Source organism: Oncorhynchus gorbuscha, linkage group LG18, assembly GCF_021184085.1.
Source record: "Oncorhynchus gorbuscha isolate QuinsamMale2020 ecotype Even-year linkage group LG18, OgorEven_v1.0, whole genome shotgun sequence".
Lineage (NCBI taxonomy): Eukaryota > Metazoa > Chordata > Actinopteri > Salmoniformes > Salmonidae > Oncorhynchus > Oncorhynchus gorbuscha.
Window position 1 is genome coordinate 62733993 of NC_060190.1, and position 23465 is coordinate 62757457.

A 23465-nucleotide genomic window follows, 5' to 3' on the forward strand; every position below is an offset into this window, starting at 1 on the left:
AGCCAGCACCATCTTCAGATTAGCCTTGCCCCCTGGTAAACAGTGTATGATCGCTGGATGATTCGTTTTAAGTCTAATACTGCGGGTAATGGATTTGCCAATGACTAGAGTTTTCAATTTGTCAGAGCTAATGGTGGGAAGCTTCGGCGTCTCAGACCCCGTAACGGGAGGAGTAGAGACCAGAGAAGACTCGGCCTCTGACTCCGACCCGCTGCTTAATGGGGAAAACTGGTTGAATGTTTCTGTCGGCTGAATGAGCGACACCGGTTGAGCTTTCCTACAGCATTTCCTTCCAGAAACCGTGAGAAACCGTGAGAAAGTTGTCCGGCTGCGGGGACTGTGCCAGGGGATTTATACTACTATCTGTACTTACTGGTGGCACAGACGCGGTTTCATCCTTTTTGCAAAATAGGTTGGCAACAAAACGCACAGCAACTCGAAAACAAGCCTGCAAGTTGTGACCGGAAAAGAGTCCTCATTCCCTGGACAAAAGGTTTTACTGTGATGGTGAAAGTGTAAACCTGGCAGTAGAAAACCTAAACAGTTCATTTAACCTCTCATCTCAAAAAATGTCAAGTTGACAACCTAAGAAAATGAACAACAATGACAAATGGTTTGATGAAGAATGCAAACACCTTAGGTTTCTAAATTTCTTTCTATCCAACCAAAAACATAGAGACCCAGAAAACCTGTACCTGCGCCTTCACTATGGGGAGACACTAAAACAGTACAGAAATACACTATGGAAAAAGAAGGAACTCAATGTAATTAAAGAATCCATATAACCTAACTATTTCTGGGAAAATTGTTAAACTCAAACTAAACAAACAACAAAGAGTTGTCTATCCAAAACAGAAATGTATGGATAAACCACTTCTCCAATATTTTTGTCTCTATAACAAAGCACAGCAAAAACATATACATGATCAAATACAAATCTTAGAAATAACAATTAAAGACTACCAGAACCCACTGGATTCTCCAATTACATTGAATGAACTACAGGGCAAAACACAAACCCTCCAACCCAAAAAGGCCTGTGGGGTTGATGGTTTTCTAAATTAAATGATTAAATATACAGACCACAAATTTCAATTGGCTATACTTAAACTCTTTAACATCATCCTCAGCTCTGGCATCTTCCCCAATATTTGGATCCAAGGACTGATCACCCCAATCCACAAAAGTGGAGACAAATTTGACCCTAGTAACTACAGCAATTTTGGGGAAATCCTATGCATTATCATTAACAGCAGACATTTTCTCAGCTAAAACAATGTACTGAGCAAATGTCAAATTGGCTTTTTACCAAATTATTGTACAACAGACCACGTATTCACCCTACACACCCAAATTGACAAACAAACAAACCAAAATGAAGGCAAAGTCTTCTTATACTTTGTTGATTTAAAAAAAGCTTTTGACTCAATTTGGCATGAGGGTCTGCTATACAAATTGATAGAAAGTGGTTGGGGGAAAAACATGACATCTTCCCCGCAGGCGCTCGAGCAGGGCTCCCCAGCATTACGCACACCTGCCTTCCCTCGTCATGTGCATCAGCAATTTATTGGACTCACCTGGACTCAATCACCTGTTTATTACCTCCCCTATATTTGTCAGTTCTCCAGCTCTGTTCCCCGCTGCTGCACCGATTGTCGTCTGTCTCTGTATTCCCATGTTCTGACGCTATTCCTGTCTTGTTACATGTCTGTTCCTAACTAAATGTTGACTCCCCGTACCTGCTTCTCATCTCCAGCGTCGGTCCTTACATGACATTATAAAATCCATGTACACAAACAAGTGTGCGGTTAAAATTGGCAAAAACCACACACATTTCTTTCCACAGGGCCAGGGGTGAGACAGGTATGCAGCTTAAACTCCACCCTCTTCAACATATATATCAAATCAAACCAAATCATGAGAAAACAAAAAGATAACTACTTGAATTTACAAAAAAAGAGGAAACTACAATGCTATTTGGCCTAAACAGAGAGTACACATTGGCAGAATACCTGACCACTGTGACTGACCCAAAATTAAGGAAATCTTTGACTATGTACAGACTCAGTGAGCATAGCCTTGCTATTGAGAAAGGATGCCAAAGGCAGACCTGGCTCTCAAGAGAAGATAGGCTATGTGCACACTACCCACAGAATTAAGTGGAAACTGAGCTGTACTTTCTATCCTCCTGCCAAATATTAGAGACACATATTTCCCTCAGATTATACAGATCCACAAAGAATTTGAAAAAAAAAATACAATTTTGATAAAGTCCCATATCTATTGTGTGAAATACCACAGTGTGCAATCACAGCAGCAACATGTATGATCTGTTGCCCCAAGAAAAGAGCAACCAGTGAAGAACAAACACCTTTGTAAATCAACCTATATTTATTTATCTTTCCTTTTGTACTTGAACTATTTGCACATCATTACAACACTGTATATAGACATAATGACATTTTAATTTTTTTAATTATTTTGGAACTTTTGTGAGTGTAATGTTTACTGTTACTTCTTTTTGTTTATTTCACTTTTGTTTATGATCTATTACACTTGCTTTGGCAATGTAAACATATGTTTCCCATGCCAATAAAGCCCCTTAAATTGAAATTGAGAGAGACATACAGAGAGGCTAATAAAAGGGAGAGAGACTGGGAGAGAGAGAGAAAGCCTGAGTTTAGAGAGTGAGGTTCTAGAGACACAGCACTCATGTTATATTGAATGTGGATTATTATCAGAGTGAGATAAGCTCTTAGAGATTTACACAGAAAAACTCACAGCTGTAATCGCTGCCAAAGGTGATTCCGACATGTATTGACTCAGGGGTGTGAATAATTATGCAAATGAGATATTTCTGAATTTCATTTTCAATAAATTAGCAAAAATGTCTAAAAACATGTTTTCACTTTGTCATTATGGGGTATTGTATGTATGTGGGTGTTAATCCATTTTTAATTCAGGCTGTAACACTTTCTGAAGGCACCATATATTTTTTTATACATATCTAACCACTTTTTTTAGGTACTAAACTACTTCCATATATACAAAACGTTGTGTTCGAGAGTCTCATCTTTCTAAAGAGGGGTCATATTAGTTCGTTCCGAAGCTACAGACGTTCGGATGCTACAGACGTTTTTGTGAGAAGACTGATTTTCGGGATGTCTCATGGCCTGACAAACACCTCAGTAGCTCTGCCACCTTCCACTGCAGATACAAAAGACAGACATGGACGGATACGATGGATTGAGACGTAGCCCATGCAAAAAAAACACATCTCTAGCTTGAATAGACTGATTTGTATGGGCATTTGCTATTATGCTAATTTGATTTCCGCAGTGGCACAGACATGGACTCTACTGTAGAGTGGATTTACAGAGTGTGCATGTGTGTAGAATCCGCTATCAACGCCAAAAGCCTGTGTTTAGAGTGTCAAGGGATCTCGTTTGCAGAGCGCGTAGGGATACGTGTGTGTGTGGAGAGCCTTTGTTCCTGGTCTGTTAGCTACATGCTAACGTCCATGAGGCATCATTAGAGTGCAGGCAGGTCTGTGCTGAGCGCAGAGTGTAGGGGAGAACAGACACGGGCACTTCAGAGAGTGGTCAGAGGTCACACCAGCCACAGAACAAACACAGCCCCTGCTATGCTGGCTGCCTCTGAAGCTGACATGTGACATGACCGGGCTCTTGCTCAGTGCTAGCGTGCAGAGTTTTTGCCTTGATGGAGAAGTATGTGTTGAAACATGTAAGCACCTTTATGATGATGGTAAATCCGGCGCTCAGCTTTAAATTAAGTGATACATCAAGAGCTCATTTTTTAAAATATAGTTCATTTATAGGCGCTAGTTCATTTCAGGACTCTGAAGCACTCTGTTCAATGAAAAATCAGAGGAGAGGAGAAGACAGAGGGAGGAAGAGAGAGAACATTGGAACAGCTTTGGTTTGTTGTTTCCAACTCCCTCAACACTTACTGGCTCCCCCCAGTAGTATCTCATGCTAAAATATGACAGCTGTTTAAAACTATAAAAACAAATAAAGGATGGTAGTTTTTCGGATAATACACACAGACTGTCATCAACATTTATAGACTGGCTAAGATATGGACTGGGAATATCAAAAATATAAACAAGAGGGATATTATATTCAGTGGGGCAACATTTAAAACACTCCAGGTAGAATGTTAATGACCCTATGACCTATCCTGGAGGAAAATAACTTAGCTTGCACCTCCATCTCATGTCTGTTTCTCTGGAACAGCCAGGCAAAGCATGGTGTTAAAGGAGACTGACAGTGTTGAAGGGGTATAATGATGAGAGAGGAGTGAGATGCTGTGCAAGTGCACACCCGACGAAAAGCAGAGGTAATTTGCTGCATTAAGCGACCTGATAAATCACTCCCCACTCTCAATGGAAGAGTGCTAACAGACATTGCTCACACAAATTAGGGTGAATCAGTGAGGCAACGCTGCGGAAGACGAGTGTATGCAGGCCCTGTCAAAACACACACATACACACACAATGGATAGGGGTATCCTGTTTCCAACATTCCATATTAATCAAAAGAAGGTCAATAAACTTTACTTGTAGAAAGCCAACAGTTCAGTGCTATATCATGGCCTATACTGTATATCAACACTGAAGAATAGCATATTGGTGTCACAGTGAAAACCTTGTGAAAGGCTACAGAATGGCTGAGAGGGACAGACACCTCACTTTCCTGAGGTCACATATGCTCATGTCAGTCATGTCTTGTGGGAATACAAAGCATGACAGAACAAGGTAGTTGACTGGACACCTGACTCCTTTCCTGTGCTCTGAAGCTGGAGCTGCACTTAGTTTCAGCGCCATGCAGCCTGGGGAAACATAATACAGTAGGCCAGGGTCACAAAGGGAGAACGGAGCCGCATGCCTGCCTGCCCACGCCACAGAGCACCAAGTGAGCACAAAATAAATTATATTTGCACACCCATTGGAGGAGTCAAGTCCTGGAGACCACCTGATTAATTTCTTCTTGAGGGCTATTCATCTTTTCAAGCACCAGAATCACTTTGCCTCTCAGGAAGGGGAGACAAGATTGAGTTTTATATTAGTATGAACCAAGAGCCGCTGCTCTCTGTGTGTGGGAGAGAAGGACTGTGACTATACTGTCCTTGCCCCCCCTGCCCTCCCATTGAAAAAAAGTGCTTTCTGTCAGGATAATACTTATAAGGTCGATTTCATGTAGGAATTTCCACCGTTGCAGTGTGCTTAGTACTGAGGAGCAACAAGGTCTCAGCAAATAAGCTTTAGCAGTGACAGTAAGCTGCTTCATCTGTAAGTATCCACCATTGGCAAAACGTGTCTTCAGAAACATTTGACCCAAGACATCCATGATACTGTAGATCCTCTGTTCAAGCCCTGTTGACCACATACTCACACAAAGCCAACTCAGTGGCCTTGTGGTTAGAGTGTCCGCCCTCAGGTTGGAGATCGAGTCCTCGGCCGTGTCGTACCAAAGACAAAAAATTGGACCCGATATGTCTCTGCGTGGCACTTAGCATTAAGTAGATAGATTGGGGGTAAGGCCCTGCGTTAGACTAGCGTCCTGTCCTGGGGATGTAGGCTACTTGTACATTAAGCTGCCTCACACTACAGAAACAGGAGATAGACTCCTGCTCCGATGTGCCGTTCTGGTTCGCCCAAGGCTTGTGTAAGGCTACTTACTTACTCGCCAACTACATTCGGGTCTAATCCTATCTATCTCCAGCAGTGATGGATAAGTGGTAGGCAGCTACAGGGGGAAATCTCTGTCATTAGCCCAGAGAAGAGAGTAATTACTGCAGTGTGTTGACCTCACTGGGGTCAAAGGGCAAGCACACTGCCACAGAAGGGGAAAGGGGATACCTAGTCAGTCGCACAACTGAATGCATTCAACAAAAATGTATCTTCTGCATTTAACCCCACGGCTGGCTGCCTTAATCGATGTCCAGGTCATCGGCACCTGGGGAGTAGCTGTTGTTGGGTGTTAACTGCCTTGCTCAAGGGCAGGACAGCAGATCTTGCCAGCTCAGGGATTTGAACCAGAGATCTTTTGGTTACCGAGAAGTAGGCCTAGTAATTAAATCTCTGTCAAAACACAGCATACACATTCAATTAATTAACGCCTTGTATAATTTATAAGGCACATGACTTATACTGCCGTGGTAGTCCTTTGAAAAACTCCTTGGTGAACAGTATGAATTTCAGACTAATACTTCATCGAGCTCTGAGAAGGTTGCGGTTATGGGGGACACGCAAGCCACTTTAAGATGAAAAACAGCTATTGTCACTTAATCAATGTGTCACTTAATCAATGTGAAACCACAGAGGAGAAGCAGCCTGCAGGGCCCCACAGTCCCCAGAATGGAGGTGTCTTTAAAAATGGGCTGTAGTCTCATCCCAGTCACACTGTGCATTGGTATGTATGGAGTGGTGGTTTGTCTCTGCCTGCTCTCTGCTCTCCGGCCCTCTGCTTCTCCATCTGTGTGCCTGTGAGCTCTTTTCTCTCAAACGAACAGCTACCGTGCTCCGCTCCACACAGACCCTCATCCATCTGCCTGACATGTGCTTCCTTGTTTGTTTTCGCTCCACGCCCCCGAGACGCAGGCAGCTGATGGTATTGAGCTGTGTTGCCTGCACTCCTCCATTCATGCCAGATTAATCAATCACTCCTCCTGCACGCTGCGGTGAGTCCCTCGTTTAGCCACCAATCTCCTCTTCTCCAATCAATACGGAGTTTCTGCAGGGGCTTACTGTACTGCTGCCTCTACGAGCAAAAATATAAAATCTCTTCCCTACAAGTCACCCCAGCAGCTAAACTGTACACATGAATGAACAATGACAAGTACTCAATAAGTGCCTTGAAAAGCAAATAAGATCTAACTTTGGACATTTGACTTCAGACAGTAACAATGTGTGAACATATCTGAGTTGAACCCAAAGGTTTCTTAGTGTTGTCAGGGTACTAACTCTTTTGGGCGGATAGACACTGCATACATGAAAACTCAAATGTCTCAAGATACATTTTAAAGCAGCAGCTGATATTTCCTGTTGGGGTTTGTCCAGTTTTGTTATCTCCCAACAACCACCACTATCTCTTTACTTGAGAGGAAATGGCTGTGTGTGAATTGCATGTGCTAATCTAACAGCCTGCAAACAAAGTGCAACGCAATGACCGCGTCACCTTGAGGACACTTGAGTGATCTGCATCATTAAACACATACGTTGTATTATCAAAATGCTTAGCTTGGTATGAATAGCCTTCATCAAAGAAACACCTGCACAGAGGCACAAAGTACAGAAGCTTTTTGAAACTCCTCAAGTAAGCGATGACACTTAACTAAAATGCCATGTATCCAATACAAAACATGCAACATTTCCATGTTTGATGAAATGTCTGCATGAAGATAGAAAATACAAAATTAAGAATCAAATCAAATCATCAAATCTAATGTTATTTGTCACATACACATGGTTAGCAGATGTTATTAGTCACATACACATGGTTAGCAGATGTTAGTGGTCACATACACATGGTTAGCAGATGTTCATGCGAGTGTAGTGAAATGTTTGTGCTTCTGGTTCCGACAGTGCAGTAATATCTAACAAGTAATCAAAACAATTCCCCAAAAACTGCCTAATACACACAGATCTAAAAAGGGGAAAATGAGAATATGTACATATAAATATATGGGGGAACGATGGCCGAGTGGCATAGGCAAGGTGCAATAGATGGTATAATATACAGTATATACATATGATATAAGTAATGTAAGATATGTAAACATTATTAAAGTGTCATTGTTTAAAGTGATCCATTTGTTAAAGTTACCAGTGATTGGGTCTCCATGTAGGCAGCAGCCTCTCTGTGTTAATGATAGCTGTTTAGCAGTTTGATGGCCTTGAGATAGAAGCTGTTCTTCAGACTCTCGGTCCCAGCTTTAGAGAAGTCATCATCATTGATTGAATGCAAACAAGCTGTCATTCATGTACAGTACATAGAGGTAATTACGGCATATTCTCCACGACGCCCATCTAATGATCATCATCGATATCATCCTCATCAAGATCATCACCAGTAACTGGTGTTGAAGTAGCAGTATTGACTGTGAACAGTCTCTCTCCGCCTCTCTCTGTGTTCTGCTCCTGGAATGCCTGCTGCCCACAGGCTGTGCAAAGATCCACAGCCCCTCATTTGCCCTCTCTCCCAGCTCCTGGATCAGCTGGCTGGGGCTGACCGCAGCAGAAGGGAGGGCACTGGTCTTCTCTCGGCTGACACGAGAGCAGCACAGGACTCCTGGGAGAGTAGGGGGTAGGCAAGCTGGAGGAGGCTGGCCTCGGCACACTCTCCTCCTCTTCCCCCCTCTGTCAGCACAGTCACGCTCTTGGGTTCTGTCAGAATCCTCTATGCTGTGTGACTGGGGAGTTCTACTGGAGCCTTTCTCCTCTTCCAACACCACAGTTTCCAGAACCTCCAACTCCAGCTCCAGGTCAATTTTCCTTAGGGACACTTTCTGTAGGGGATCAGCCAGAGGGGTCACCTTCCTGGACCTGACAAAGAGAGAGAGGACGGGATGAGACAGTCAGGCAAGTACATCAAAGATGAATCAGTTTGTTTTATTAAAATATTTAGAAATCTCAAATCCCCAACTGAAACCATTTGAAGAGCTGCTTTTCCAACACTGAGTTGTGGGTATTATGACTAATGCTGTATGTCTGACTGCATTTCCTACAAAAAATACAGCAACGAGATCTCAATCTACAAATCTAATATCCATTACCCAAATCCCAGCCTCATCTGAATGCTAAGTAGACAGCAATTCACAGAGGCCTGAGCTCAATGAAATATTGAAGTAATGTTTAATAATCATGTAGGAAGATGAGTGTGTCTGATATGCAGGTTCTGCCCCCTGAGTCTCTGCCTGAAGCGCTCCCTGCGGGAGGTGATAAGAGAGCGAGGAGGATTACAGAGTTTACAGGACTCCATCCAGCACTGCCATCTCCTTCTCCCCACCCCCACACAGACAGACTGACACAATACAAAGAGCTGCTGCTGCTGGTACTGCATGGAGCTACTGCACTCTGGCTTCTGGAGGGATAAGAGTAAGGCATTCTGAAGAATCCCATTCTGTATTCCGACAGTGGATTTTTCATCAAGATAGGAGCAGAATGTTTATTTTTCCGGACACCAGAAAAAGTGATGAAGGCATCTTGTTCTTGTGTTTCAGTTATTCCCATTCTGGTACATCAACGAGACATTTTTAATATCTCAATGGTCAGCAGGGATTGTTTTTAGTGACGATGGTGGTATTCTGTAAAGAATTCTGCTTGTCATGAGGAGAGACTCCCATTAGCATCTATATTATATACAGGGAACTGCCAAAATAAAGGAAACACCAACAAAGTGTCTTAATAGGGTGTTGGTCCACCACAAGCCAACAGCTTCAATGCACCATGGCATAGATATTTCAATTGTCTGGAACTCTAATGAAGGGATGCAGCACAATTCTTCCACAAGAAAGGACATCATTTGGTGTTTTGTTGATGGTGGTGGAAAACACTCTCAGGCGCCACTCCAGAATCTCCCATAAGTGTTCAATTGGGTTGTGATCTGGTGACAGACGGCCATTGCATATGGTTTACATCATTTTCATGCTCATCAAACCACTTATGCCCTGTGGATGGGGGAATTGTCATCCTATGGGGGCATAGCCATGGTAGCCAAAATAATGCCCTGCCCTGAGCATTATGGGATGTTAATTGCTTAATTAAATCAGGAACCACACCTGTGTGGAAGCACCTGCTTTCAATATACTTTGTATCCCTGTGTTAGAATTATTTTGGCAGTTACATGTATATTAAGAGGTACTTCTAATAATAATACAATAAATCATTTATATTCTAAATGTTTTTTTGCCATCTATATTCACATTCTGTACTAAAGTCAACCTTCCGACTGCAGAAGAAAAAGGAGACCAACAAGCTATAGAACACGGCAAGAATAAATTCAAGGGTTGGATAGAGTAAACGTGTCAAGTAACCTTGAGAATAGTCAAATAGACACCAGGCACACAACCAGCATTTACTGTGTCAATAAATGTTGGGTCAAAAAAGTCAAATTCAGACTCCTTTGAATAGATCGATGCAAATGTAGAGAATGGACTCATCAACTAGCACATTAAAGCATGTTGATATCATGCATATTCTATCCCAAGGAGAGCTGCCACATTACATTGGATTTCTATAAAAGAGGAGTAGTTTTATCCCTAATAAAAGGTCTCCTCCAACACCCATAATGTAAAGCCACTGGGGAATTGGGAGTCCCGGGCCTTATACATTATTCATGAAGCTAAACCAGCGCAGGATGTTGCCAAAACTCAAGTGGCAGCTATTTTTCTACAGTGCAGCCGTAGTGATTAATAGCTGACCTTGTGCGGGTCGGCCTTCTGCAGGTCGATGTCCAGCGGGCCAGCCTCCCGCGGGTCAGCCTCCAGCTCCATTCAGGGCGAGATAAAAGACGAGCCTGCAGTTCTCCACAGCCATTGAGCTCCTTACACCTCAGCCACACTGAGGCCCCTGCTGCCCTCCTCAGCCCAATTAACCCACCGCTGAGAGCCAAGACAGCTCCTTATAACCGCAAAAGCTTAATGATCTCCCACTCCGGGGAGGAAACCATTTACACTGCAAACATGGAGGGATGTGTACTCATGTAGGACCTCGGAAAAGAGACTGTGTTAACAGATCTTATAGCTAGTGGTGGTGCTATATTAAATTAAACATAAAATGTCCATTCAGGAAATGAGAGTATGGAGAAAGTAAGTACAAAGTACATGACTGACCCATGACTCAAGTCCTACAAAAAAAAACAAGGAATTGAAGGAGAACAATTACTCTGACAGTGAGTAACGGATGGTTAGGCATGCATATGACCCATAATAACACCCCCACCAGTGTGTGGAGAGAGTCAGACCCCACATGGAGACTGTAGACGATGGGTCTACAAAAGCCCTTCCTGGAGTAGAGCAGGCTGGCTGACTGGTTCTGGCTGGAGAGCCTCCTATAGCACTGCCACTTCAAAGCAGCACCCCCCTCTTCTACCCCCCTCCTCCTGTGATCTTTTCCCCCTGTGGGAAGTCATTATTGAGTTAACATTGGAGGCTCTGTGCTTGTTTTCTCGCCTCCCTCTCTTTCTCCCTCACTCTGTGCTGCGGTGGGAAAAGCCCGGCTTGCGGTGAATACAAAGGCTGCTTTCGGAGAAAGGGAATAATGTTGTACATAGTTCAGTCATTAATAAACCACTGTTGTGGGTTGCCCTTATTAACTGAGGAGGGACGGCTTTTTAAGGTTGGAAAACTTCTGTAAAGAAAAACATTCTTCCATCTGTCAGACACAAAACTTCTTGGATGAGGACGGGAACAGGGTGGTAGGGAGAAGGACAGCTAGACTGAGGCAATTACAGACATGCATTTCTTTCATCAGCCTCATGTTCAATGACGTCATAAAACATTCAACACATGTCCCTACTCATTCTCCTTAGTCTTGGATTTCCTGACTTCCTGAGTTTGATGGAGTGTGTGAAGGAGAGTGTGATTAACACTGTAGTCCTGTGTCAGAGGCATTATGCTGTATAACGAGGTGTTTGGAGTCCTATCAGGTGGGTTACACAGTCAGTCACTTCTCTCCAGCCATGTGTTGGTACCCTGCTATGCTGCCCACCTTTACCTCCCCACTGATCTCACAACACCCCTCTCACGGGACAGTTGACAGTCAGTGGATCTCACAACAACCCTCTCACAGGACAGTCATCACATTCATAGTAGGGATTGTAATCTTAGGAAGTATGTCAGAGTGCTTCCTTACTGTATAGAGAGTCAATTAGTTGATGTGCAACATGAAGAGAGTTGGTAGAAGCTCGTTGTAGAGTTTGTTGTTTACCTAACTCCTATTCAAAATGAGGACTCAAGGAGAGGAACTTCCCTCATACATTATTAGTATACCATTGATGCAACAGCACCGTCAGTGTTTCTCTCTCCCTCTGTGTGTCGGGCTTCCTGTCTAAGTACACAAAAGCTGGACGTCATGCAGAGAGGAAATCTGAAGTACTTATCCCTGTTAGCTGTGAGACAGTCTTGGCTTTGTTTAGCCCAGCGGGACACAGAGAGGATCTGCTGTCTCTGTGGTGGGGAGGGCTGAAATCAGACAGACTAGATACAAAATCTATCTACTACCTAACAGAGAAGGCCCAGGACAGGACAAGCTCCTGACAGAGACATGTCTGTAATGTAGTTACAGAACATAGCCTTCCAGAGAGTGACTGTGTCACACTAGCTGCATTCTGGAAAGTAGTACAACCAAAAATCTGTAAGGAAAAAATAAAGCTCACCTGTATTCCATTTCCAACATTTCATGAAAATAATTGTCAATGCAGCCGAAGCCCTCCAATTAGCTAGCTTCCGAATTTAACAAGAGACACATTTCTAGGAATTACTCAAGAGCAATTTAACATTTCCAAACTAACCTCCCACTGGGCACCACAGTGTAAATTATTGCCACTGCTGCACATTTTAAAACATATTATAAAGTACCAATCAAAAGTTTGGACACGCCTACTCATTCAAGGGTTTTTCTTTATTTTTTAAAACTATTTTCTACATTGTAGAATAATAATAGAATAATAATCAAAACTATGAATTAATACATATGTAATCATGTAGTAACCAAAAAAGTGTTAAACTAATCCAAATATATTTTATATTTGAGATTTTTCAAAAAGTAGCCACCCTTTGCATTGATGACAGCTTTGCACTCTTGGCATTCTCTCAACCAGCTTCACGAGGTAGCCACCTGGCATGCATTTGAATGAAGAGGTGTGCCTTGCCTTAATTTGTGGAATTTCTTTCCTTCTTAATGCATTTGAGCCAATCAGTTGTGTTGTGACAAGGTAGGGGTGGTAAACAGAAGATATACCTATTTGTTAATAGACCAAGTCCATATTATGGCGAGAACAGCTCAAATAAGCAAAGAGAAATGACAGTCCATTATTACTTTAAGGCATGAAAGTTGGTTAACACGGAAAATTTCAAGAACTTGAACGTTTCTTCAAGTGCAGTCTCAAAAACCATCAAATGCTCTCATGACCTCCACAGGAAAGGAAGACCCAGAGTTACCTCTGCTGAAAAGGATAAGTTCATTAGAGTTACCAGCCTTTAGAGTTACCAAATTGCAGCCCAAATAAATGCTTCACATAGTTCAAGTAACAGATACATCTCAACATCAAATCAAACTTTGTCACATGCACCGAATACAACAACTTGTTTTTACCATGAAATGCCTACTTACAAGCCCTCAACCAACAGTGCAGTTCAAGAAGAGTTAAGTAAATATTTTCCAAATAGACTAAAGTAAAAAATTATACCTAACACAATAAGAATAAGAATAACGAGGCCACATACAGGGGGTACCGGTACAGAGTCAGTGTGCGGGGGGTACATGTCATGTTTGTCATTTATTATCATGTCTTGTCCCTGTGCTCCCCATTCTATTCGTTTCCCTCTGCTGGTCTTATTTGGTTCTTTCCCTCTTTCTATCCCTCTCTCTCCCCCTCCCTCTCTCACTCTCTCGCTCTCTCTTCTCTCTATCGTTCCGTTCCTGCTCCCAGCTGTTCCTATTCCCCTAATCATCATTTAGTCTTCCCACACCTGTTCCCGATCCTTTCCCCTGATTAGAGTCCCTATTTATTCCTTTGTGTTCCGTTCCTGTCCCGTCGGTTCCTTGTTTAGTATTCACCATGCTGTGATTGCGTATCGCCCTGTCCTGTCGTGTTTTTGCTGTGATTGTGTATCGCCCTGTCCTGTCGTGTTTTTTGCCTTCATCAGATGCTGCGTGTGAGCAGGTGTCTCTGTCAACTACGGCCTGCGCCTACCCGAAGCGACCTGCAGTCTGTGGCCGCTTCTCCTGTTATTCCCCTCTACAGACTAGAGGATTTCTGTTATTCCCTGTTTGGACTTGAATAAACTCTGTTTCTGTTAAGTCGCTTTTGGGTCCTCTTTCACCTGCATGACAGAAGGAACCGACCAAGGAATGGACCCAGCGACTTCAGACGCTCGTTACACTGCCGTCGAGATCCAAGGAGCCATGCTCGGCAGACACGAGCAGGAATTGTCTGCTGCTCGCCATGCCGTGGAGAACCTGGCCGCTCAGGTTTCCGACCTCTCTGGACAGTTCCAGAGTCTACGTCTCGTGCCACCTGTTACTTCCTGGCCTGCCGAGCCTCCAGAACCTAGGGTTAATAACCCACCTTGCTACTCCGGGCAGCCCACTGAATGCCGCTCCTTTCTCACGCAGTGTGAGATTGTGTTCTCTCTCCAACCCAACACATACTCTAGAGAGAGAGCTCGGGTTGCTTACGTCATTTCACTCCTTACTGGCCGGGCTCGAGAATGGGGCACAGCTATCTGGGAGGCAAGGGCTGATTGCTCTAACAAGTTCCAGAACTTTAAAGAGGAGATGATTCGGGTTTTTGACCGTTCAGTTTTTGGTGGGGAGGCTTCTAGGGCCCTGGCTTCCTTATGCCAAGGTGAACGGTCCATAACGGATTATTCTATTGAGTTTCGCACTCTTGCTGCCTCTAGTGAGTGGAACGAGCCGGCGCTGCTCGCTCGTTTTCTGGAGGGACTCCACGCAGTGGTTAAGGATGAGATTCTCTCCCGGGAGGTTCCTTCAGATGTGGACTCTTTGATTGCTCTCGCCATCCGCATAGAACGACGGGTAGATCTTCGTCACCGGGCTCGTGGAAGAGAGCTCGCATCAACGGTGTTTCCCTGCTCCGCATCGCAACCATCTCCCTCCTCTGGCTTTGAGACTGAGCCCATGCAGCTGGGAGGGATTCGCATCTCGACTAAGGAGAGGGAACGGAGGATCACCAACCGCCTGTGCCTCTATTGCGGAGTTGCTGGACATTTTGTTAATTCATGTCCAGTAAAAGCCAGAGCTCATCTGTAAGCGGAGGGCTACAGGTGAGCGCAACTACTCAAGTCTCTCCATCAAAATCCTGTACTACTTTGTCGGTCCATCTACGCTGGACCGGTTCGGTGCTACATGTAGTGCCTTGATAGACTCTGGGGCTGAGGGTTGTTTCATGGACGAAGCATGGGTTCGGAAACATGACATTCCTTTCAGAGAGTTAGAGAAGCCTACGCCCATGTTCGCCTTAGATGGTAGTCATCTTCCCAGTATCAGATTTGAGACCCTACCTTTAACCCTCACAGTATCTGGTAACCACAGTGAGACTATTTCTTTTTTGATTTTCCGTTCACCGTTTACACCTGTTGTTTTGGGTCATCCCTGGCTAGTATGTCATAATCCTTCTATTAATTGGTCTAGTAATTCTATCCTATCCTGGAACGTTTCTTGTCATGTGAAGTGTTTAATGTCTGCCATCCCTCCCGTTTCTTCTGTCCCTACTTCTCAGGAGGAACCTGGCGATTTGACAGGAGTGCCGGAGGAATATCATGATCTGCGCACGGTCTTCAGTCGGTCCCGAGCCAACTCCCTTCCTCCTCACCGGTCGTATGATTGTAGTATTGATCTCCTTCCGGGGACCACTCCTCCTCGAGGTAGACTATACTCTCTGTCGGCTCCCGAACGTAAGGCTCTCGAGGATTATTTGTCTGTGTCTCTTGACGCCGGTACCATAGTGCCTTCTTCTTCTCCGGCCGGGGCGGGGTTCTTTTTGTTAAGAAGAAGGACGGTACTCTGCGCCCCTGCGTGGATTATCGAGGGCTGAATGACATAACGGTTAAGAATCGTTATCCGCTTCCCCTTATGTCATCAGCCTTCGAGATTCTGCAGGGAGCCAGGTGCTTTACTAAGTTGGACCTTCGTAACGCTTACCATCTCGTGCGCATCAGAGAGGGGGACGAGTGGAAAACGGCGTTTAACACTCCGTTAGGGCATTTTGAGTACCGGGTTCTGCCGTTCGGTCTCGCCAATGCGCCAGCTGTTTTTCAGGCATTAGTTAATGATGTTCTGAGAGACATGCTGAACATTTTTGTTTTTGTCTATCTTGACGATATCCTGATTTTTTCTCCGTCACTCGAGATTCATGTTCAGCACGTTCGACGTGTTCTACAGCGCCTTTTAGAGAATTGTCTCTACGTAAAGGCTGAGAAGTGCTCTTTTCATGTCTCCTCCGTTACTTTTCTCGGTTCCGTTATTTCCGCTGAAGGCATTCAGATGGATTCCGCTAAGGTCCAAGCTGTCAGTGATTGGCCCGTTCCAAGGTCACGTGTCGAGTTGCAGCGCTTTTAGGTTTCGCTAATTTCTATCGGCGTTTCATTCGTAATTTCGGTCAAGTTGCTGCCCCTCTCACAGCTCTTACTTCTGTCAAGACGTGTTTTAAGTGGTCCGGTTCCGCCCAGGGAGCTTTTGATCTTCTAAAAGAACGTTTTACGTCCGCTCCTATCCTCGTTACTCCTGACGTCACTAGACAATTCATTGTCGAGGTTGACGCTTCAGAGGTAGGCGTGGGAGCCATTCTATCCCAGCGCTTCCAGTCTGACGATAAGGTTCATCCTTGCGCTTATTTTTCTCATCGCCTGTCGCCATCTGAGCGCAACTATGATGTGGGTAACCGTGAACTGCTCGCCATCCGCTTAGCCCTAGGCGAATGGCGACAGTGGTTGGAGGGGGCGACCGTTCCTTTTGTCGTTTGGACAGACCATAAGAACCTTGAGTACATCCGTTCTGCCAAACGACTTAATGCCCGTCAAGCTCGTTGGGCGTTGTTTTTCGCTCGTTTCGAGTTTGTGATTTCTTACCGTCCGGGTAGCAAGAACACCAAGCCTGATGCCTTATCCCGTCTGTTTAGTTCTTCTGTGGCTTCTACTGATCCCGAGGGGATTCTTCCTTATGGGCGTGTTGTCGGGTTAACAGTCTGGGGAATTGAAAGACAGGTTAAGCAAGCACTCACGCACACTGCGTCGCCGCGCGCTTGTCCTAGTAACCTCCTTTTCGTTCCTGTTTCCACTCGTCTGGCTGTTCTTCAGTGGGCTCACTCTGCCAAGTTAGCTGGTCATCCCGGTGTTCGAGGCACTCTTGCGTCTATTCGCCAGCGCTTTTGGTGGCCGACTCAGGAGCGTGACACGCGCCGTTTCGTGGCTGCTTGTTCGGACTGCGCGCAGACTAAGTCGGGTAACTCTCCTCCTGCCGGTCGTCTCAGACCGCTCCCCATTCCTTCTCGACCATGGTCTCACATTGCCTTAGACTTCATTACCGGTCTGCCTTTGTCTGCGGGGAAGACTGTGATTCTGACGGTTGTCGATAGGTTCTCTAAGGCGGCACATTTCATTCCCCTCGCTAAACTTCCTTCCGCTAAGGAGACGGCACAAATCATTATTGAGAATGTATTCATAATTCATGGCCTCCCGTTAGACGCCGTTTCAGACAGAGGCCCGCAATTCACGTCACAGTTTTGGAGGGAGTTCTGTCGTTTGATTGGTGCGTCCGTCAGTCTCTCTTCCGGGTTTCATCCCCAGTCTAACGGTCAAGCAGAGAGGGCCAATCAGACGATTGGTCGCATACTACGCAGCCTTTCTTTCAGAAACCCTGCGTCTTGGGCAGAACAGCTCCCCTGGGCAGAATACGCTCACAATTCGCTTCCTTCGTCTGCTACCGGGTTATCTCCGTTTCAGAGTAGTCTGGGTTACCAGCCTCCTCTGTTCTCATCCCAGCTTGCCGAGTCCAGCGTTCCCTCCGCTCAAGCGTTTGTCCAACGTTGTGAGCGCACCTGGAGGAGGGTGAGGTCTGCACTTTGCCGTTACAGGGCACAGACGGTGAGCCGCCAATAAACGCAGGATTAAGAGTCCAAGGTATTGTTGCGGCCAGAGAGTGTGGCTTTCCACTCGCAACCTTCCTCTTACGACAGCTTCTCGTAAGTTGACTCCGCGGTTCATTGGTCCGTTCCGTGTCTCCCAGGTCGTCAATCCTGTCGCTGTGCGACTGCTTCTTCCGCGACATCTTCGTCGCGTCCATCCTGTCTTCCATGTCTCCTGTGTTAAGCCCTTTCTTCGCACCCCGTTCGTCTTCCCTCCCCCTCCCGTCCTTGTCGAGAGCGCACCTATTTACAAGGTACATAAGATCATGGACATGCGTTCTCGGGGACGGGGTCACCAATACTTAGTGGATTGGGAGGGTTACGGTCCTGAGGAGAGGAGTTGGGTTCCGTCTCGGGACGTGCTGGACCGTTCACTCATCGATGATTTCCTCCGTTGCCGCCAGGATTCCTCCTCGAGTGCGCCAGGAGGCGCTCGGTGAGTGGGGGGTACTGTCATGTTTGTCATTTATTATCATGTCTTGTCCCTGTGCTCCCCATTCTATTCGTTTCCCTCTGCTGGTCTTATTTGGTTCTTTCCCTCTTTCTATCCCTCTCTCTCCCCCTCCCTCTCTCACTCTCTCGCTCTCTCTTCTCTCTATCGTTCCGTTCCTGCTCCCAGCTGTTCCTATTCCCCTAATCATCATTTAGTCTTCCCACACCTGTTCCCGATCCTTTCCCCTGATTAGAGTCCCTATTTATTCCTTTGTGTTCCGTTCCTGTCCCGTCGGTTCCTTGTTTAGTATTCACCATGCTGTGATTGCGTATCGCCCTGTCCTGTCGTGTTTTTGCTGTGATTGTGTATCGCCCTGTCCTGTCGTGTTTTTTGCCTTCATCAGATGCTGCGTGTGAGCAGGTGTCTCTGTCAACTACGGCCTGCGCCTACCCGAAGCGACCTGCAGTCTGTGGCCGCTTCTCCTGTTATTCCCCCTCTACAGACTAGAGGATTTCTGTTATTCCCTGTTTGGACTTGAATAAACTCTGTTTCTGTTAAGTCGCTTTTGGGTCCTCTTTCACCTGCATGACAGTACAGGTAGGGGTGAAGTGACTATGTATAGATAATAGACGAGTAGCAGCAGTCTACAAAAGGGAGGGGGGGCCAATGTAAATAGTCCAGTGGCGATTTTATTAATTGTTTAGCAGTCTAATTAATTGCTTGGGGGTAGAAGCTGTTGAGGAGCCTTTTGGTCCTAGACTTGGCGCTCTGGTACCACTCCTGTGTGGTAGCAGAGAGAACAGTCTATGACTTGGGTGACTGGATTCTGACAATTTTATGTGCTTTCCTCTGACACCGCCTATTATATAGGTCCTGGATGGCAGGAAGCTTGGCCCCAGTGATGTACTGGGCCGTTCGCACTACCCTCTGTAGTGGTCAGATGCCAAAATGTTGCCGTACCAGGCGTTGATGGTGCAGTTGTAGAACCTTTTGAGGATCTGGGGACCCATGCCAAAACTTTTCAGTCTCCTGATGGGGAAAGGGGTTTGTCATGCTCTCTTCACGGCTATCTTGGTATGTTTGAACCATGATAGTTCGTTGGTGATGTGGACACCAAGGATCTTGAAACTCTCAACCCGCTCCACTACAGCCCCGTCTATGTTAATGGGGGCCTGTTCTGCCCGCCTTTTCAGGTAGTCCACGATCAGCTACTTTGTCTTGCTCACAGTGCTCACATCCTTTGTCTTGCTCACCACACTGCCAGTTCTCTGACCTCCTCCCTATAGGCTGTCTCATCGTTGTCGGTGATCAGGCCTACAACTGTTGTGTCGTTAGCAAACTTAATGACGGTGTTGGAGTCGTGTTTGGCCATGCAGTCGTGGGTGAACAGAGAGAACAGTAGGGGACTAAGTACACACCCTTGATGGGCCCCAGTGTTAAGGATCAGCGTGGAAGACGTGTTGTTGCCTACTCTTACCACCTGGGGGCGGCCCGTCAGGAAGTCCAGAATCCAGTTGCAGAGGGAGGTGTTTAGTCCCAGAGTCTTTAGCTTAGTGATGAGCTTTGTGGGTACTATGGTGTTAAACACTGAGCTGTTGTCAATGAACAGCATTCTCAGAAGTGTTCCTTTTGTCCACATGGGAAAGGGCAGTGTGGAGCGCGATTGAGATTGCGTCATCTGTGGATCTGTTGGGGCGGTATGTGAATTGGAGTGGATCTAGGGTGTCAGGGAGGATGCTGTTGATGTGACCCATGACCAGCCGTTCAAAGCACTTCATGGCTACCGACGTGAGTGCTACGGGGCAGTAATCATTTAGGCAGGTTACCTTTGCTTCCTTGGGCACAGGGACTATGGTGCTCTGCTTGAAACATGTAGGTATTACAGACTCGGTTGGGGAGGGGTTGAACATGTCAGTGAAGACACTTGACAGTTGGTCTGCACATGCTTTGAATACAAGTCCTGGTAATCCATCTGGCCCAACAGCTTTGTGAATGTTGACCTGTTTAAAGGTTTTGTTCACATAGGCTACTGAGAGCGTGATCACACAGTTATCCAGAACAGCAGGTGCTCTCGTGCATTCTTCAGTGTTGCTTGCCTCGATGCGAGCATAAAAGGCATTTAGCTCGTCTGGTAGGCTTGAGTCTGGGTTTACCTTTGTAGTCCGTACTAGTTTTCAAGGCCTGCCACATCAGACGAGTATCAGAACCGGTGTAGCAGGATTCAATCTTAGTCCTGTATTGACGCTGTCATGCAGGTGAAAGAGGACCCAAAAGCGACTTGGCGAAAACAGAGTCTTTAATCCAGTAAAGTAAATACAAACAAAAAAACACAACTTTCACTCGAAAAGACGAGGACAAACTGGAGACTCGATCTTGAACAGCAGGTGAACAGCAGGTTGCCTCGGGAAGGCACTTGAACCAGACAGACTCAGACACCTGCTCACCACGCAGCATCTGAGGAAAACACGACACGACAGGGCGATACACAAACACAGCACGGTGAATTCTAGACAAGGAACCGACAGGACAGGAACGGAACACAAAGGAAGAAATAGGGACTCTAATCAGGGGAAAGGATCGGGAACAGGTGTGGGAAGACTAAATGATTGATTAGGGGAATAGGAACAGCTGGGAGCAGGAACGGAACGATAGAGAGAAGAGAGAGCGAGAGAGTGAGAGAGGGAGGGGAGAGAGAGGGATAGAAAGAGGGAAAGAACCTAATAAGACCAGCAGAGGGAAACGAATAGAATGGGAAGCACAGGGACAAGACAAGATAATAAATGACAAAACATGACAGTACCCCCCACTCACCGAGCGCCTCCTGGCGCACTCGAGGAGGAATCCTGGCGGCAACGGAGGAAATCATCAATGAGTGAACGGTCCAGCACGTCCCGAGACGGAACCCAACTCCTCTCCTCAGGACCGTAACCCTCCCAATCCACTAAGTATTGGTGACCCCGTCCCCGAGAACGCATGTCCATGATCTTATGTACCTTGTAAATAGGTGCGCTCTCGACAAGGACGGGAGGGGGGAGGGAAGACGAACGGGGGTGCGAAGAAAGGGCTTGACACAGGAGACATGGAAGACAGGATGGACGCGACGAAAATGTCGCGGAAGAAGCAGTCGCACAGCGACAGGATTGACGACCTGGGAGACACGGAACGGACCAATGAACCGCGGAGTCAACTTACGAGAAGCTGTCGTAAGAGGAAGGTTGCGAGTGGAAAGCCACACTCTCTGGCCGCAACAATACCTTGGACTCTTAATCCTGCGTTTATTGGCGGCTCTCACAGTCTGTGCCCTGTAACGGCAAAGTGCAGACCTCACCCTCCTCCAGGTGCGCTCACAACGTTGGACAAACGCTTGAGCGGAGGGAACGCTGGACTCGGCAAGCTGGGATGAGAACAGAGGAGGCTGGTAACCCAGACTACTCTGAAACGGAGATAACCCGGTAGCAGACGAAGGAAGCGAATTGTGAGCGTATTCTGCCCAGGGGAGCTGTTCTGCCCAAGACGCAGGGTTTCTGAAAGAAAGGCTGCGTAGTATGCGACCAATCGTCTGATTGGCCCTCTCTGCTTGACCGTTAGACTGGGGATGAAACCCGGAAGAGAGACTGACGGACGCACCAATCAAACGACAGAACTCCCTCCAAAACTGTGACGTGAATTGCGGGCCTCTGTCTGAAACGGCGTCTAACGGGAGGCCATGAATTCTGAATACATTCTCGATAATGATTTGTGCCGTCTCCTTAGCGGAAGGAAGTTTAGCGAGGGAATGAAATGTGCCGCCTTAGAGAACCTATCGACAACCGTAAGAATCACAGTCTTCCCGCAGACAAAGGCAGACCGGTAATGAAGTCTAGGGCGATGTGAGACCATGGTCGAGAAGGAATGGGGAGCGGTCTGAGACGACCGGCAGGAGGAGAGTTACCCGACTTAGTCTGCGCGCAGTCCGAACAAGCAGCCACGAAACGGCGCGTGTCACGCTCCTGAGTCGGCCACCAAAAGCGCTGGCGAATAGACGCAAGAGTGCCTCGAACACCGGGATGACCAGCTAACTTGGCAGAGTGAGCCCACTGAAGAACAGCCAGACGAGTGGAAACAGGAACGAAAAGGAGGTTACTAGGACAAGCGCGCGCGACGCAGTGTGCGTGAGTGCTTGCTTAACCTGTCTTTCAATTCCCCAGACTGTTAACCCGACAACACGCCCATAAGGAAGAATCCCCTCGGGATCAGTAGAAGCCACAGAAGAACTAAACAGACGGGATAAGGCATCAGGCTTGGTGTTCTTGCTACCCGGACGGTAAGAAATCACAAACTCGAAACGAGCGAAAAACAACGCCCAACGAGCTTGACGGGCATTAAGTCGTTTGGCAGAACGGATGTACTCAAGGTTCTTATGGTCTGTCCAAACGACAAAAGGAACGGTCGCCCCCTCCAACCACTGTCGCCATTCGCCTAGGGCTAAGCGGATGGCGAGCAGTTCACGGTTACCCACATCATAGTTGCGCTCAGATGGCGACAGGCGATGAGAAAATAAGCGCAAGGATGAACCTTAGTGTCAGACTGGAAGCGCTGGGATAGAATGGCTCCCACGCCTACCTCTGAAGCGTCAACCTCGACAATGAATTGTCTAGTGACGTCAGGAGTAACGAGGATAGGAGCGGACGTAAAACGTTCTTTTAGAAGATCAAAAGCTCCCTGGGCGGAACCGGACCACTTAAAACACGTCTTGACAGAAGTAAGAGCTGTGAGAGGGGCAGCAACTTGACCGAAATTACGAATGAAACGCCGATAGAAATTAGCGAAACCTAAAAAGCGCTGCAACTCGACACGTGACCTTGGAACGGGCCAATCACTGACAGCTTGGACCTTAGCGGAATCCATCTGAATGCCTTCAGCGGAAATAACGGAACCGAGAAAAGTAACGGAGGAGACATGAAAAGAGCACTTCTCAGACTTTACGTAGAGACAATTCTCTAAAAGGCGCTGTAGAACACGTCGAACGTGCTGAACATGAATCTCGAGTGACGGAGAAAAAAATCAGGATATCGTCAAGATAGACAAAAACAAAGATGTTCAGCATGTCTCTCAGAACATCATTAACTAATGCCTGAAAAACAGCTGGCGCATTGGCGAGACCA

The 23465-nt window shown here is 46.3% G+C and overlaps 1 pseudogene; it reads right to left on the bottom strand.

Annotated features, from left to right (window-relative positions):
- Nucleotides 1-7652: 7652 nt before the first annotated feature.
- LOC124004189 overlaps nt 7653-23465 on the bottom strand; it is a 65896-nt pseudogene continuing 50083 nt past the window's right edge.